Source organism: Ascaphus truei, unplaced genomic scaffold (assembly GCF_040206685.1).
Source record: "Ascaphus truei isolate aAscTru1 unplaced genomic scaffold, aAscTru1.hap1 HAP1_SCAFFOLD_1555, whole genome shotgun sequence".
Taxonomy (NCBI): Eukaryota; Metazoa; Chordata; class Amphibia; order Anura; family Ascaphidae; genus Ascaphus; species Ascaphus truei.
This window is the reverse complement of record NW_027454445.1, coordinates 63,082-79,243: the sequence shown is the minus strand read 5'-3', so window position 1 is coordinate 79,243 and position 16,162 is coordinate 63,082. Positions and strand designations below refer to the sequence as shown.

The window sequence follows — 16,162 nt, the reverse complement described above, 5'->3', positions numbered from 1 at the left end:
CAGTGTGAGTGCTGGCTGTGTGTATGGGGAGGAGCAGTGTCAGAGCACTGTGTGTGTGGGGAGCAGTGTGAGTGCTGCCTGTGTGTTTGGGGGGAGCAGTGTCAGAGCACTGTGTGTATGGGGAGCAGTGTGAGTGCTGGCTGTTTGTGTTTGGGGGGGAGCAGTGTCAGAGCACTGTGTGTGTGGGGAGCAGTGCAAGTGTTGCCTGTGTGTCTTTGTGGGGAGCAGTGTCAGAGCACTCTGTGTGTGGGGAGCAGTGTGAGTGCTGCCTGTGTGTCTGTGTGTGTGTGGGGGGGGGGGGGGGTGGAGGGAGCAGTGTCAGAGCACTGTGTTTGGGGGAGCAGTGTCAGAGCACTGTGTGTGTGGGGAGCAGTGCGAGTGCTGCCTGTGTGTGTGGGGGGTGCAGTGTCAGAGCACTGTGTGTGTGGGGAGCAGTGCGAGTGCTGCCTGTGTGTGTGGGGGGACCAGTGTCAGAGCACTGTGTGTGTGGGGAGCAGTGTGAGTGCTGGCTGTGTGTCTTTGGGGGGAGCAGTGTCAGAGCACTGTGTGTGTGGGGAGCAGTGTGAGTGCTGCCTGTGTGTCTGTGTGTGTGTGTGTGGGGGGGGGGGGGTTGGGGGGTGGAGGGAGCAGTGTCAGAGCACTGTGTTTGGGGGAGCAGTGTCAGAGCACTGTGTTTGGGGGAGCAGTGTCAGAGCACTGTGTGAGGGGAGCAGTGCGAGTGCTGCCTGTGTGTATGGGGGGACCAGTGTCAGAGCACTGTGTGTGTGGAGAGCAGTGCGAGTGCTGCCTGTGTGTATGGGGGGACCAGTGTCAGAGCACTGTGTGTGTGGGGAGCAGTGCGAGTGCTGCCTGTGTGTGTGGGGGGACCAGTGTCAGAGCACTGTGTGTGTGGGGAGCAGTGCGAGTGCTGCATGTGTGTGTGGGGGGACCAGTGTCAGAGCACTGTGTGTGTGGGGAGCAGTGCGAGTGCTGCCTGTGTGTGTGGGGGGTGCAGTGTCAGAGCACTGTGTTTGTGGGGAGCAGTGCGAGTGCTGCCTGTGTGTGTGGGGGGACCAGTGTCAGAGCACTGTGTGTGTGGGGAGCAGTGCGAGTGCTGCCTGTGTGTGTGGGGGGACCAGTGTCAGAGCACTGTGTGTGTGTGGGGGGACCAGTGTCAGAGCACTGTGTGTGTGGGGAGCAGTGCGAGTGCTGCCTGTGTGTGTGGGGGGACCAGTGTCAGAGCACTGTGTGTGTGGGGAGCAGTGCGAGTGCTGCCTGTGTGTGTGTGGGGTGCAGTGTCAGAGCACTGTGTGTGTGGGGAGCAGTGCGAGTGCTGCCTGTGTGTGTGGGGGGACCAGTGTCAGAGCACTGTGTGTGTGGGGAGCAGTGCGAGTGCTGCCTGTGTGTGTGGGGGGACCAGTGTCAGAGCACTGTGTGTGTGGGGAGCAGTGCGAGTGCTGCCTGTGTGTGTGGGGGGTGCAGTGTCAGAGCACTGTGTGTGTGGGGAGCAGTGTGAGTGCTGCCTGTGTGTGTGGGGGGACCAGTGTCAGAGCACTGTGTGTGTGGGGAGCAGTGCGAGTGCTGCCTGTGTGTGTGGGGGGACCAGTGTCAGAGCACTGTGTGTGTGGGGAGCAGTGCGAGTGTTGCCTGTGTGTGTGGGGGGACCAGTGTCAGAGCACTGTGTGTGTGGGGAGCAGTGCGAGTGCTGCCTGTGTGTGTGGGGGGACCAGTGTCAGAGCACTGTGTGTGTGGGGAGCAGTGCGAGTGCTGCCTGTGTGTGTGGGGGGACCAGTGTCAGAGCACTGTGTGTGTGGGGAGCAGTGCGAGTGCTGCCTGTGTGTGTGTGGGGTGCAGTGTCAGAGCACTGTGTGTGTGGGGAGCAGTGCGAGTGCTGCCTGTGTGTGTGGGGGGACCAGTGTCAGAGCACTGTGTGTGTGGGGAGCAGTGCGAGTGCTGCCTGTGTGTGTGGGGGGACCAGTGTCAGAGCACTGTGTGTGTGGGGAGCAGTGCGAGTGCTGCCTGTGTGTGTGGGGGGTGCAGTGTCAGAGCACTGTGTGTGTGGGGAGCAGTGTGAGTGCTGCCTGTGTGTGTGGGGGGACCAGTGTCAGAGCACTGTGTGTGTGGGGAGCAGGCAGTGCGACTGCTGCCTGTGTGTGTGGGGGGACCAGTGTCAGAGCACTGTGTGTGTGGGGAGCAGTGTGAGTGCTGCCTGTGTGTGTGGGGGGACCAGTGTCAGAGCACTGTGTGTGTGGGGAGCAGTGCGAGTGCTGCCTGTGTGTGTGGGGGGACCAGTGTCAGAGCACTGTGTGTGTGGGGGGACCAGTGTCAGAGCACTTGTGTTGAGCTTAACACTTACTTGGGTTTTGGCTTCTCCTCTGCACACAATGATTAGACAGGGGAAGAATAGGAGAGAGAAGTGAGAACAGAACCGCAAGACTGTCACAGGTGGGAGAGAGGGGGGAAGAGACAGACAGGAGCGGGAGAGACTGCATGACAGGTGAATGATCATACTTTGGAGAGAATGCAATGGATCAAAAGTATCTGTGTGAGGGAGCCCCAAATTTCACGCCGATCCTCAAATTTCAACCACATTTCAATGTGATAATGCCATATTAAATAGTGTTCCGACATTATTTCGTGGAACCTAATATGTAACGGTTATATCTATCTGTTTAACACATCAATCACTGTCACAGAAGGAGGGCCGGGTAGATTTTAGGGCTTAGAGGCAGGGGTAGGTGCCTGGGCTAGGAGGAGGCAGGGGTAGATTTCTGGGTTAGGAGGAGGCAGGGGTAGATTTCAGGGCCAGGAGGAGGCAGGGGTAGATTTCTGGGTTAGGAGGAGGCAGGGGTAGATTTCTAGGCTAGGAGGAGGCAGGGGTAGATTTCTAGGCTAGGAGGAGGCAGGGGTAGATTTCTAGGCTAGGAGGAGGCAGGGGTAGATTTCTAGGCTAGGAGGAGGCAGGGGTAGATTTCTAGGTCAGGAGGAGGCAGGGGTATATTTCTAGGCTAGGAGGAGGCAGGGGTAGATTTCTAGGCTAGGAGGAGGCAGGGGTAGATTTCTAGGCTAGGAGGAGGCAGGGGTAGATTTCTAGGCTAGGAGGAGGCAGGGGTAGATTTCTAGGTCAGGAGGAGGCAGGGGTAGATTTCTAGGCTAGGAGGAGGCAGGGGTAGATTTTCTAGGCTAGGAGGAGGCAGGGGTAGATTTCTAGGCTAGGAGGAGGCAGGGGTAGATTTCTAGGCTAGGAGGAGGCAGGGGTAGATTTCTAGGCTAGGAGGAGGCAGGGGTAGATTTCTAGGCTAGGAGGAGGCAGGGGTAGATTTCTAGGTCAGGAGGAGGCAGGGTAGATTTCTAGGTCAGGAGGAGGCAGGGGTAGATTTCTAGGCTAGGAGGAGGCAGTGGTAGATTTCTAGGCTAGGAGGAAGCAGGGGTAGATTTCTAGGCTTTGAGGAGGCAGGGGTAGATTTCTAGGCTAGGAGGAGGCAGGGGTACATTTCTAGGCTAGGAGGAGGCAGGGGTAGATTTCTAGGCTAGGAAGAGGCAGGGGTAGATTTCTAGGCTAGGAGGAAGCAGGGGTAGATTTCTAGGCTAGGAGGAGGCAGGGGTTGATTTCCAGGCTAGGAGGAGGCAGGGGTAGATTTCCAGGCTAGGAGGAGGCAGGGGTAGATTTCTAGGCTAGGAGGAGGCAGGGGTAGATTTCTAGGTCAGGAGGAGGCAGGGTAGATTTCTAGGTCAGGAGGAGGCAGGGTAGATTTCTAGGCTAGGAGGAGGCACGGGTAGATTTCTAGGCTAGGAGGAGGCAGGGGTAGATTTCTAGGCTAGGAGGAGGCAGGGGTAGATTTCTAGGCTAGGAGGAGGCAGGGGTAGATTTCTAGGCTAGGAGGAGGCAGGGGTAGATTTCTAGGTTAGGAGGAGGCAGGATTAGATTTCTAGGTTAGGAGGAGGCAGGGGTAGATTTCTAGGCTAGGAGGAGGCAGGGGTAGATTTCTAGGCTAGGAGGAGGCAGGGGTAGATTTCTAGGTTAGGAGGAGGCAGGGGTAGATTTCTAGGCTAGGAGGAGGCAGGGGTAGATTTCTAGGCTAGGAGGAGGCAGGGGTAGATTTCTAGGCTAGGAGGAGGCAGGGGTAGATTTCTAGGCTAGGAGGAGGCAGGGGTAGATTTCTAGGCTAGGAGGAGGCAGGGGTATATTTCCAGGCTAGGAGGAGGCAGGGGTATATTTCTAGGCTAGGAGGAGGCAGGGGTATATTTCTAGGCTAGGAGGAGGCAGGGGTATATTTCTAGGCTAGGAGGAGGCAGGGGTATATTTCTAGGCTAGGAGGAGGCAGGGTAGATTTCTAGGCTAGGAGGAGGCAGGGGTATATTTCTAGGCTAGGAGGAGGCAGGGGTATATTTCTAGGCTAGGAGGAGGCAGGGGTAGATTTCTAGGTTAGGAGGAGGCAGGGTAGATTTCTAGGCTAGGAGGAGGCAGGGGTATATTTGTAGGCTAGGGGGAGGCAGGGGTAGATTTCTAGGTCAGGAGGAGGCAGGGGTAGATTTCTAGGCTAGGAGGAGGCAGGGGTAGATTTCTAGGCTAGGAGGAGGCAGGGGTAGATTTCTAGGCCAGGAGGAGGCAGGGGTAGATTTCTAGGCTAGGAGGAGGCAGGGGTAGATTTCTAGGCTAGGAGGAGGCAGGGGTAGATTTCTAGGTTAGGAGGAGGCAGGGGTATATTTCTAGGCTAGGAGGAGGCAGGGGTATATTTCTAGGCTAGGAGGAGGCAGGGGTAGATTTCTAGGCTAGGAGGAGGCAGGGGTAGATTTCTAGGTTAGGAGGAGGCAGGGTAGATTTCTAGGCTAGGAAGAGGCAGGGGTAGATTTCTAGGTTAGGAGGAGGCAGGGGTAGATTTCTAGGCTAGGAGGAGGCAGGGGTAGATTTCTAGGCTAGGAGGAGGCAGGGGTATATTTCTAAGCTAGGAGGAGGCAGGGGTAGATTCTCGGTGGAAAGAATATTTACACACACACAATACTGTTTTTCTTGCCCCCGGTATTATTAAACTGGCTACTTTTTCACACAATGCTTTCTCACACAAGACATCATAAATTAGATTAAAAAAAAAGACAAAACATGTTAAAAGTTAAACTCATATCCCGCAGTCATTAACCCCTGTCCCGCTGGAGGCTCCCCGCGTCAGTTAATGGTCAGTGAATGGGTGAAAAGAAGGCTTGGTTAACCTCTGACCTGCCAGAGAGAGCATGTTTAAAGACCCGGATGTGCAGAGGAAGAATAGTTAGTTATTTTACAGTCAGAAGAACGAGGGGGAAAAAAATCCACAGAAAACCGTTAATAAAAAGAACAACCGTTATTTCTTGATCCAGAGATAGACTGGAATGCGAGGGGAGAGAAAGGGTTAACGCCGAAGGAAGAGGCAGAGGGGGAAGGAAGAGGCAGAGGGGGAAGGAAGAGGTAGAGAGGGAAGGAAGAGAGGGAATGAAGAGGCAGAGAGGGAAGGAAGAGGCAGAGAGGGAAGGAAGAGAGGGAAGGAAGAGGCAGAGAGGGAAGGAAGAGGCAGAGAGTGAAGGAAGAGAGGGAAGGAAGAGGCAGAGAGCGACGGAAGAGAGGGAAGGAAGAGGCAGAGAGGGTAGGAAGACGTAGAGAGGGAAGGAAGAGGCAGAGGGGGAAGGAAGAGGTAGAGAGGGAAGGAAGAGGTAGCGGGGGAAGGAAGAAGTAGAGAGGGAAGGAAGAGGTAGAGAGGGAAAAAAGAGGTAGAGAGGGATGGAAGAGGTAGAGAGGGAAGGAAGGATGCGGTAAAGAAAGGAAGAGGCAGAGAGGGAAGGAATAGACAGATGGAAGGAAGAGGTAGAGAGGGAAGGAAGAGGTAGAGGGGAAAGGAAGAGGTAGAGAGGGAAGGAAGAGGCAGAGAGGGAAGGAAGAGGCAGAGAGGGAAGGAAGAGGCAGAGAGAGAGAAGGAAGAGGCAGAGAGAAGGAAGAGGTAGAGAGGGAAGGAAGCGCTAGAGAGGGAAGGAAGCACTAGAGAGGGAAGAAAGTGGCAGAGCGGGAAGGAAGCGGTAGAGAGGGATGGAAGAGGTAGAGAGGGAAGGAAGAGGCAGAGAAGGAAAGAAGCTGTAGAGGGAAAAGAAGAGGTAGAGAGGGAAGGAAGTGTAGAGGGGGAAGGAAGAGGTAGAGAGGGAAGGAAGAGTTAGAGAGGGAAGGAAGCGGTAGAGAGGGAAAGAAGAGAGGTAAGGAAGAGTTAGAGTGGGAAGGAAGAGGTAGAGAGGGAAAGAAGCGTTAGAGAGGGAAGGAAGAGGTAGAGAGGGAAAGAAGCGTTAGAGAGGGAAGAAAGAGGTAGGGAGGGAAGGAAGTGGAACGGAGGGAAGGAAGTGGTACAGAGGGAAGGAAGCGGTAGAGAGGGAAGGAAGTGTAGAAGGGGAAGGAAGAGGTAGAGAGGGAAGGAAGAGGTAGAAGGAAGTAAGAGGTAGAAAGAGAAGGAAGCGGTAGAGAGGGAAGGAAGCGGTAGAGAGGGAAGGAAGTGGTAGAGAGGGAAGGAAGCGGTAGAGAGGGAAGGAAGCGGTAGAGAGGGAAGGAAGAGGTAGAGAGGGAAGGAAGAGGTAGAGAGGGAAGGAAGTGGTAGAGAGGGAAGCAAGAGGTAGAGAGGGAAGTTAGAGAGGAAAGGAAGAGGTAGAGAGAGAAGGTAGAGGTAGAGAGGGAAGGAAGAGGTAGAGAGGGAAGGAAGCGGTAGAGAGGGAAGGAAGAGAGGGAAGGAAGCGGTAGAGAGGGAAGGAAGAGGTAGAGAGGGAAGGAAGAGGTAGAAAGAGAAGGAAGCGGTAGATAGGGAAGGAAGCGGTAGAGAGGGAAGGAAGCGGTAGAGAGGGAAGGAAGCGGTAGAGAGGGAAGGAAGAGGTAGAGAGGGAAGGAAGAGGTAGAGAGGGAAGGAAGCGGTAGAGAGGGAAGGAAGAGGTAGAGAGGGAAGTTAGAGAGGAAAGGAAGAGGTAGAGAGAGAAAGAAGAGGTAGAGAGGGAAGGAAGAGGTAGAGAGGGAAGGAAGAGGTAGAGAGGGAAGGAAGCGATAGAGAGGGAAGGAAGAGAGGAAAGGAAGAGGTAGAGTGGGAAGGAAGAGGAAGAGGGAAGGAAGAGGTAGAGAGGGATGTAAGAGGTAGAGAGGGAAGGAAGCGGTAGAGAGGGAAGAAGTGGTAGAGAGGGAAGGAAGTGGTAGAGAGGGAAGGAAGAGGTAGAGAGGGAAGGAAGAGGTAGAGAGGGAAGGAAGAGGTAGAGAGGGAAGGAAGTGTAGAGGGGGAAGGAAGTGTAGAGGGGGAAGGAAGAGGTAGAGAGGGAAGGAAGAGGTAGAGAGGGAAGGAAGAGAGGGAAGGAAGAGGTAGAGAGGGAAGGAAGAGGTACAGAGGGAAGGAAGAGGTAGAGAGGGAAAGAAGCGGTAGAGAGGGAAAGAAGAGGTAGAGAGGGAAGGAAGCGGTAGACAGGGAATGAAGAGGTAGAGAGGGAAGGAAGCGCTAGAGAGGGAAGGAAGCACTAGAGAGGGGAAAAAGCGGCAGAGCGGGAAGGAAGCGGTAGATAGAGAAGGAAAAGGTAGAGAGAGAAGGAAGAGGTAGAGAGGGAAGGAAGTGTAGAGGGGGAAGGAAGAGGTATAGAGGGAAGGAAGAGGTAGAGAGGGAAGGAAGCGGTAGAGAGGGAAAGAAGAGGTAGAGAGGGAAGCGGTAGACAGGGAATGAAGAGGTAGAGAGGGAAGGAAGCGCTAGAGAGGGAAGGAAGTACTAGAGAGGGGAAAAAGCGGCAGAGCGGGAAGGAAGCGGTAGAGAGGGATGGAAGAGTAGAGAGGGAAGGAAGTGGTAAAAAAAGGAAGAGGCAGAGAGGGAAGGAAGAGGCAGAGAAGGAAGGAAGCGGTAGAGACGGAAGGAAGCGGTAGAGAAGGAAGGAAGCGGTAGAGAGGGAAAGAAGAGGTAGAGAGGGAAGAAGAAGTAGAGAGGGAAAGAAGCGGTAGAAAGGGATGGAAGAGGTAGAGAGGGAAGGAAGTGGTCAAGAAAGGAAGGAAGAGGTAGAGAAGGAAGGAAGATGTAGAGGGAAGGAAGCGGTAGAGAGGGAAAGAAGAGGTAGAGAAGGAAGGAAGCGGTAGAGAGGGAAGGAAGCGGTAGAGAGGGAAGCAAGAGGTAGAGTGGGAAGAAAGCGGTAGAGAGGGAAGGAAGCAGTAGAGAGGGAAAGAAGTGGTAGAGAGGGAAAGAAGAGGTAGAGAGGGAAGGAAGAGGTAGAGAGGGAAGGAAGAGGTACTGAGGGAAGGAAGAGGTAGAGAGGGAAGGAAGCATAGAGTGGAAAAGAAGAGGTAGAGAGGGAAGGAAGAGGTAGAGAGGAAAGGTAAAGAGGTAAGGAAGCGGTAGAGATGGAAGTAAGCGGTAGAGAGGGAAGGAAGCGGTAGAGAGGGAAGGAAGCGGTAGAGGGAAGGAAGAGGTAGAGAGGGAAGGAAGCGGTATAGAGGGAAGGAAGAGGTAGAGAGGGAAGTTAGAGAGGAAAGGAAGAGGTAGAGAGAGAAGGAAGAGGTAGAGAGGGAAGGAAGCGGAAGAGAGGGAAGGAAGAGGTAGAGAGGGAAGGAAGAGGTAGAGAGTGAAGGAAGCGGTAGAGAGGGAAGGAAGAGGTAGAGAGTGAAGGAAGCGGTAGAGAGGGAAGGAAGAGGTAGAGGAAAGGTAGAGGAAAGGAAGAGGTAGAGAGGGAAACAAAAGGTATAGAGGGAAAAAAGAGGTAGAGAGGGAAGGTAGAGAGGGAAGGAAGAGGTAGATAGGGAAGGAAGCGTAGAGGGGGAAGGAAGAGGTAGAGAGGGAAAGAAGAGGTAGAGAGGGAAGGAAGAGGTAGAGATGAAAGGTAGAGAGGGAAGTAAGAGGTAGAGAGGGAAGGAAGAGGTAGAGAGGGAAGGAAGATGTAGAGAGGGAAGGAAGCGGTAGGGAGGGAAGGAAGAGGTAGAGAGGAAAGGAAGAGGTAGAGAGAGAAGGAAGAGGTAGAGAGGGAAGGAAGAGGTAGAGAGGGAAGGAAGAGGTAGAGAGGGAAGGAAGCGGTAGAGAGGGAAGGAAGAGAGGGCAGGAAGAGCTAGAGTGGGAAGGAAGAGGAAGAGGGAAGGAACAGGTAGAGAGGGAAGTAAGAGGTAGAGAGGGAAGGAAGCAGTAGAGAGGGAAGGAAGCGTTAGAGAGGGAAGAAAGTGGTAGAGAGGGAAGGAAGAGGTAGAGAGGGAAGGAAGAGGTAGAGAGGGAAGGAAGAGGTATAGAGGGAAGGAAGAGGTAGCGAGGGAAGGAAGTGTAGAGGGGGAAGGAAGAGGTAGAGAGGGAAGGAAGAGGTAGAGAGGGAAGGAAGCAGTAGAGAGGGAAGGAAGAGAGGGAAGGAAGAGGTATAGTGGGAATGAAGAGGAAGAGAGGGAAGGAAGAGGTAGAGAGGGAAGGAAAAGGTAGAGAGGGAAGGAAGAGGTAGAGAGGGAAAGAAGCGTTAGAGAGGGAAGGAAGAGGTAGAGAGGGAAAGAAGCGTTAGAGAGGGAAGGAAGAGGTAGGGAGGGAAGAAAGTGGAACGGAGGGAAGGAAGCGGTAGAGAGGGAAGGAAGTGTAGAAGGGGAAGGAAGAGGTAGAGAGGGAAGGAAGAGGTAGATAGGGAAGGAAGCGGTAGAGAGGGAAGGAAGAGGTAGACAGAGAAGGAAGCGGTAGAGAGGGAAGGAAGCGGTAGAAAGGGAAGGAAGCAGTAGAGAGGGAAGGAAGCAGTAGAGAGGGAAGGAAGAGGTAGAGAGGGAAGGAAGCGGTAGAGAGGGAAGGAAGAGGTAGAGAGGGAAGGAAAGGTAGAGAGAGAAGGAAGAGGTAGAGAGGGAAGGAAGCGGGAGAGAGGGAAGGAAGAGGTAGAGAGGGAAGGAAGAGGTAGAGAGTGAAGGAAGCGGTAGAGAGGAAAGGAAGAGGTAGAGGAAAGGTAGAGGAAAGGAAGAGGTAGAGAGGGAAACAAAAGGTAGAGAGGGAAAAAAGAGGTAGAGAGGGAAGGTAGAGAGGGAAGCAAGAGGTAGAGAGGGAAGGAAGCGTAGAGGGGGAAGGAAGAGGTAGAGAGGGAAGGAAGAGGTAGAAATGAAAGGTAGAGAGGGAAGGAAGCGGTAGAGAGGGAAGGAAGAGGTAGAGAGGGAAGGAAGAGGTAGAGAGGGAAAGAAGCGTTAGAGAGGGAAGGAAGTGGTAGGGAGGGAAGGAAGTGGTATGGAGGGAAGGAAGTGGTACAGAGGGAAGGAAGAGGTAGATAGAGAAGGAAAAGGTATAGAGAGAAGGAAGAGGTAGAGAGGGAAGGAAGTGTAGAGGGGGAAGGAAGAGGTATAGAGGGAAGGAAGAGGTAGAGAGGGAAGGAAGCGGTAGAGAGGGAAGGAAGAGAGGGAAAGAAGAGTAAGAGTGGGAAGGAAGAGGAAGAGAGGGAAGGAAGAGGAAGAGAGGGAAGGAAGAGGTAGAGAGGGAAGTAAGAGGTACAGAGGAAAGGAAGCATAGGGAGGGAAGGAAGAGGTATAGAGGAAAGGCAGAGGTACAGAGGAAAGGAAGAGGTACAGAGAAAAGGAAGAGAGAGAAGGAAGAGGTAGAGAGGGAAGGAAGTGTAGAGGGGGCAGGAAGAGGTAGAGAGGGAAGGAAGAGGTAGAGAGGGAAGGAAGCGGTAGAGAGGGAAGGAAGAGGTAGAGTGGGAAGGAAGAGGAAGAGAGGGAAGGAAGAGATAGAGATGGAAGTAACAGGTAGAGAGGGAAGGAAGAGGTAGAGAGGGAAGGAAGAGGAAGAGAGGGAAGGAAGTGTAAAGGGGGAAGGAAGAGGTAGAGAGGGAAGGAAGAGGTAGAGAGGGAAGGAAGCGGTAGAGAGGGAAGGAAGAGGTAGAGTGGGAAGGAAGAGAGGGAAGGAAGGGGTAGAGAGGGAAGGAAGCGGTAGAGAGGGAAGGAAGTGGCAGAGAGGGAAGGAAGTGGTAGAGAGGGAAGGAAGAGGTAGAGAGGGAAGGAAGAGGTAGAGAGGGAAGGAAGCGGTAGAGCGGGAAAGAAGAGGTTGAGGGAAGGAAGAGGTAGAGAGGGAAAGAAGAGCTAGAGAAGGAAGGAAGAGGTAGAGTGGGTAGGAAGAGGTAGAGAGGGAAGGAAGAGGTAGAGAGGGAAGGAAGAGTTAGAGAGGGAAGGAAGAGGTAGAGAGGGAAGGAAGAGGTAGAGAAGAAGGAAGAGGTAGAGAGGGAAGGAAGAGGTAGAGAGGGAAGGAAGCGGTAGAGAGGGAAGGAAGAGGTAGAGAGGGAAGGAAGCGGTAGAGAGGGAAGTAAGAGGTAGACAGAGAAGGAAGCGGTAGAGAGGGAAGGAAGCAGTAGAAAAGGAAGGAAGCAGTAGAGAGGGAAGGAAGCAGTAGAGAGGGAAGGAAGTGGTAGAGAGAGAAGGAAGAGGTAGAGAGGGAAGGAAGTGTAGAGGGGGCAGGAAGAGGTAGAGAGGGAAGGAAGAGGTAGAGAGGGAAGGAAGCGGTAGAGAGGGAAGGAAGAGGTAGAGTGGGAAGGAAGAGGAAGAGAGGGAAGGAAGAGATAGAGATGGAAGTAAGAGGTAGAGAGGGAAGGAAGAGGTAGAGAGGGAAGGAAGAGGTAGAGAGGGAAGGAAGTGTAGAGGGGGAAGGAAGAGGTAGAGAGGGAAGGAAGAGGTAGAGAGGGAAGGAAGCGGTAGAGAGGGAAGGAAGAGGTAGAGTGGGAAGGAAGAGGAAGAGAGGGAAGGAAGGGGTAGAGAGGGAAGTAAGGGGTAGAGAGGGAAGGAAGAGGTAGAGAGGGAAGGAAGCATAGGGAGGTAAGGAAGAGGTACAGAGGAAAGGAAGAGGTACAGAGGAAAGGAAGAGGTAGAGAGGGAAGGAAGAGGTAGAGAGGGAAGGAAGAGGTAGAGAGGGAAAGAAGCGGTAGAGAGGGAAAAAGCATAGAGAGGGAAGGAAGTGGTAGGGAGGGAAAGAAGAGGTACAGAGGGAAGGAAGAGCTAGAGAGGAAAGGAAGAGGTAGAGAGGGAAGGAAGTGTAGAGGGGGGAGGAAGAGGTAGAGAGGGAAGGAAGAGGTAGAGAGGGATGGAAGCAGTAGAGAGGGAAGGAAGTGGTAGAGAGGGAAGGAAGTGGTAGAGAGGGAAGGAAGAGGTAGAGAGGGAAGGAAGAGAGAGAAGGAAGAGGTAGAGAATGAAGGAAGAGGTAGAGAGGGAAGGAAGAGGTAGAGAGGGAAGAAAGGGGTAGAGAGGGAAGGAAGCGGTAGAGAGGGAAGTAAGAGGTAGAGAGGGAAGGAAGTGGTAGAGAGGGAAGGAAGAGGTAGAGAGGGCAAGAAGAGGTAGAGAGGGAAGGAAGCAGTAGAGCGGGAATGAAGAGGTTGAGGGAAGGAAGAGGTAGAGAGGGAAAGAAGAGCTAGAGAGGGAAGGAAGAGGTAGAGTGAGAAGGAAGAGGTAGAGAGGGAAGGAAGAGGTAGAGAGGGAAGGAAGAGGTAGAGAAGAAGGAAGCGTAGGGAGGGAAGGAAGAGGTAGAGAGGGAAGGAAGAGGTAGAGAGGGAAGGAAGAGGTAGAGAGGGAAGGAAGAGGTAGAGAGGGAAACAAGAGGTAGAGAGGGACGAAAGCGGTAGAGAGGGAAGGAAGCAGTAGAGAGGAAAGGAAGAGAGGGAAGGAAGAGGTAGAGAGGGAAGGAAGAGGTAGAGAGGGAAGGCAGAGGTAGAGAGGGAAGGCAGAGGTAGAGAGGGAAGGAAGCGGTAGAGAGGGAAGGCAGAGGTAGAGAGGGAAGGCAGAGGTAGAGAGGGAAGGCAGAGGTAGAGAGGGAAGGCAGAGGTAGAGAGGGAAGTCAGAGGTAGAGAGGGAAGGCAGAGGTAGAGAGGGAAGGCAGAGGTAGAGAGGGAAGGCAGAGGTAGAGATGGAAGGAAGAGGTAGAGAGGGAAGGAATAGGTAGAGGGGGAAAGAAGAGGTAGCGATAGAAAGGAGCAGTTGAGAGGGAAGAGAGGGGAAGTAGTAGGGAGGGAAGGAAGTGGTAGGGAGGGAAGGAAGAGGTAGAGAGGGAAGGAGGAGAGGGAAGGAAGAGGTAGAGAGGGAAGGAAGCGGTAGAGAGGGAAGGAAGAGGTAGAGAGGGAAGTTAGAGAGGAAAGGAAGAGGTAGAGAGGGAAGGAAGAGGTAGAGAGGGAAGGAAGGGGTAGAGAGGGAAGGAAGGGGTAGAGAGGGAAGGAAGGGGTAGAGATTGAAGGAAGAGGTAGAGAGGGAAGGAAGCATAGGGAGGTAAGGAAGAGGTACAGAGGAAAGGAAGAGGTACAGAGGAAAGGAAGAGGTAGAGAGAGAAGGAAGAGGTAGAGAGGGAAGGAAGAGGTAGAGAGGGAAAGAAGCGGTAGAGAGGGAAAAAGCATAGAGAGGGAAGGAAGTGGTAGGGAGGGAAAGAAGAGGTACAGAGGGAAGGAAGAGCTAGAGAGGAAAGGAAGAGGTAGAGAGGGAAGGAAGTGTAGAGGGGGGAGGAAGAGGTAGAGAGAGAAGGAAGAGGTAGAGAGGGATGGAAGCAGTAGAGAGGGAAGGAAGTGGTAGAGAGGGAAGGAAGAGGTAGAGAGGGAAGGAAGAGAGAGAAGGAAGAGGTAGAGAGGGAAAGAAGAGGTAGAGAGGGACGAAAGCGGTAGAGAGAGAAGGAAGCGGTAGAGAGGGAAGGAAGCGGTAGAGAGGGAAGGAAGAGGTAGAGAGGGAAGGCAGAGGTAGAGAGGGAAGGCAGAGGTAGAGAGGGAAGGCAGAGGTAGAGAGGGAAGGCAGAGGTAGAGAGGGAAGGAAGATGTAGAGAGGGAAGGCAGAGGTAGAGAGGGAAGGCAGAGGTAGAGAGGGAAGGCAGAGGTAGAGAGGGAAGGCAGAGGTAGAGAGGGAAGGCAGAGGTAGAGAGGGAAGGAAGAGGTAGAGCGGGAAGGAAGAGGTAGAGAGGAAAGGAATAGGTAGAGAGGGAAGGAAGAGGTAGAGATAGAAAGGAGCAGTTGAGAGGGAAAGGAGCGGAAGAGAGGGGAAGTAGTAGGGAGGGAAGGAAGTGGTAGGGAGGGAAGGAAGTGGTAGAGAGGCAAGGAAGAGATAGGGAGGGAAGGAAGCGGTAGAGAGGGAAGGAAGCGGTAGAGAGGGAAGGAAGAGAGGTAAGGAAGCTTTAGAGAGGGAAGGAAGCGGTAGACAGGGAAGGAAGAGGTAGAGAGGGAAGGTAGAGGTAGAGAGAGAAGGAAGCGGTAGAGAGGGAAAGAAGAGGTTGAGGGAAGGAAGAGGTAGAGCGGGAAAGAAGAGGTAGAGAGGGAAGGAAGGGGTAGAGAGGGAAGGAAGCAGTAGAGAGGGAAGGAAGAGAGGGAAGGAAGAGGTAGAGAGGGAAGGAAGAGGTAGAGTGGGAAGGAAGAGGTAGAGAGGGAAGGAAGGGGTAGAGAGGGAAGGAAGCAGTAGAGAGGGAAGGAAGAGAGGGAAGGAAGAGGTAGAGAGGGAAAGAAGCGTTAGAGAGGGAAGGAAGAGGTAGGGAGGGAAGAAAGTGGAACGGAGGGAAGGAAGCGGTAGAGAGGGAAGGAAGTGTAGAAGGGGAAGGAAGAGGTAGAGAGGGAAGGAAGCGGTAGAGAGGGAAGGAAGAGGTAGAGAGGGAAGGAAGCGGTAGAGAGGGAAGTAAGAGGTAGACAGAGAAGGAAGCAGTAGAGAGGGAAGGAAGCAGTAGAAAAGGAAGGAAGCAGTAGAGAGGGAAGGAAGCAGTAGAGAGGGAAGGAAGAGGTAGAGAGGGAAGGAAGCGGTAGAGAGGGAAGGAAGAGGTAGAGAGGGAAGGAAAAGGTAGAGAGAGAAGGAAGAGGTAGAGAGGGAAGGAAGCGGGAGAGAGGGAAGGTAGAGGTAGAGAGGGAAGGAACCGGTAGAGAGGAAAGGAAGAAGTAGAGGAAAGGAAGAGGTAGAGAGGGAAACAAAAGGTAGAGAGGGAAAAAAGAGGTAGAGAGGGAAGGTAGAGAGGGAAGGAAGAGGTAGAGAGGGAATGAAGCGTAGAGGGGGAAGGAAGAGGTAGAGAGGGAAGGAAGAGGTAGAGATGAAAGGTAGAGAGGGAAGGAAGCGGTAGAGAGGGAAGGAAGAGGTAGAGGGGGAAGGAAGAGGTAGAGAGGGAAAGAAGCGTTAGAGAGGGAAGGAAGAGGTAGGGAGGGAAGGAAGTGGTATGGAGGGAAGGAAGTGGTACAGAGGGAAGGAAGAGGTAGATAGAGAAGGAAAAGGTAGAGAGAGAAGGAAGAGGTAGAGAGGGAAGGAAGTGTAGAGGGGGAGGAAGAGGTATAGAGGGAAGGAAGAGGTAGAGGGAAGGAAGCGGTAGAGAGGGAAGGAAGAGAGGGAAAGAAGAGTTAGAGTGGGAAGGAAGAGGAAGAGAGGGAAGGAAGAGGAAGAGAGGGAAGGAAGAGGTAGAGAGGGAAGGAAGAGGTAGAGAGGGAAGGAAGGGTTAGAGAGGGAAGGAAGTGTAGAGGGGGAAGGAAGAGGTAGAGAGGGAAGGAAGAGGTAGAGAGGGAAGGAAGCGGTAGAGAGGGAAGGAAGAGGTAGAGTGGGAAGGAAGAGGAAGAGAGGGAAGGAAGAGGAAGAGAGGGAAGGAAGAGGAAGAGAGGGAAGGAAGAGGTAGAGTGGGAAGGAAGAGGAAGAGAGGGAAGGAAGCGGTAGAGAGGGAAGGAAGCAGTAGAGAGGGAAGGAAGTGGCAGAGAGGGAAGGAAGAGGTAGAGAGGGAAGGAAGAGGTAGAGAGGGAAGGAAGAGGTAGAGAGGGAAGGAAGCGGTAAAGAGGGAAGGAAGAGGTAGAGAGGGAAGTTAGAGAGGAAAGGGAGAGGTAGAGAGGGAAGGAAGAGGTAGAGAGGGAAGGAAGGGGTAGAGAGGGAAGGAATGGGTAGAGAGGGAAGGAAGAGGTAGAGAGGGAAGGAAGCATAGGGAGGGAAGGAAGAGGTACAGAGGAAAGGAAGAAGTAGAGAGGAAAGGAAGAGGTAGAGAGGGAAGGAAGAGGTAGAGAGGGAAGGAAGAGGTAGAGAGGGAAGGAAGAGGTAGAGAGGGAAGGAAGAGGTAGAGAGGGAAGGACGAGGTAGAGAGGGAAAGAAGCGGTAGAGAGGGAAAAGGCATAGAGAGGGAAGGAAGTGGTAGGGAGGGAAAGAAGAGGTACAGAGGGAAGGAAGAGCTAGAGAGGGAAGGAAGACGTAGAGAGGGAAGGAAGAGGTAGAGAGGGAAGGAAGTGTAGAGGGGGAAGGAAGAGGTAGAGAGGGAAGGAAGAGGTAGAG

General features: G+C 53.4%; 1 long non-coding RNA gene across 2 annotated transcripts in view; it reads right to left on the bottom strand.

The window, feature by feature from the left end:
• Nucleotides 1–2,333: 2,333 nt before the first annotated feature.
• Nucleotides 2,334–16,162, bottom strand: part of LOC142476302 (uncharacterized) — a 40,213-nt gene continuing 26,384 nt past the window's right edge. For both annotated transcript variants that reach the window (XR_012791517.1, XR_012791516.1), the window contains one exon: nt 2,334–2,354. This is a non-coding gene — a long non-coding RNA (uncharacterized LOC142476302). The remainder of the gene's footprint in view (nt 2,355–16,162) is intronic.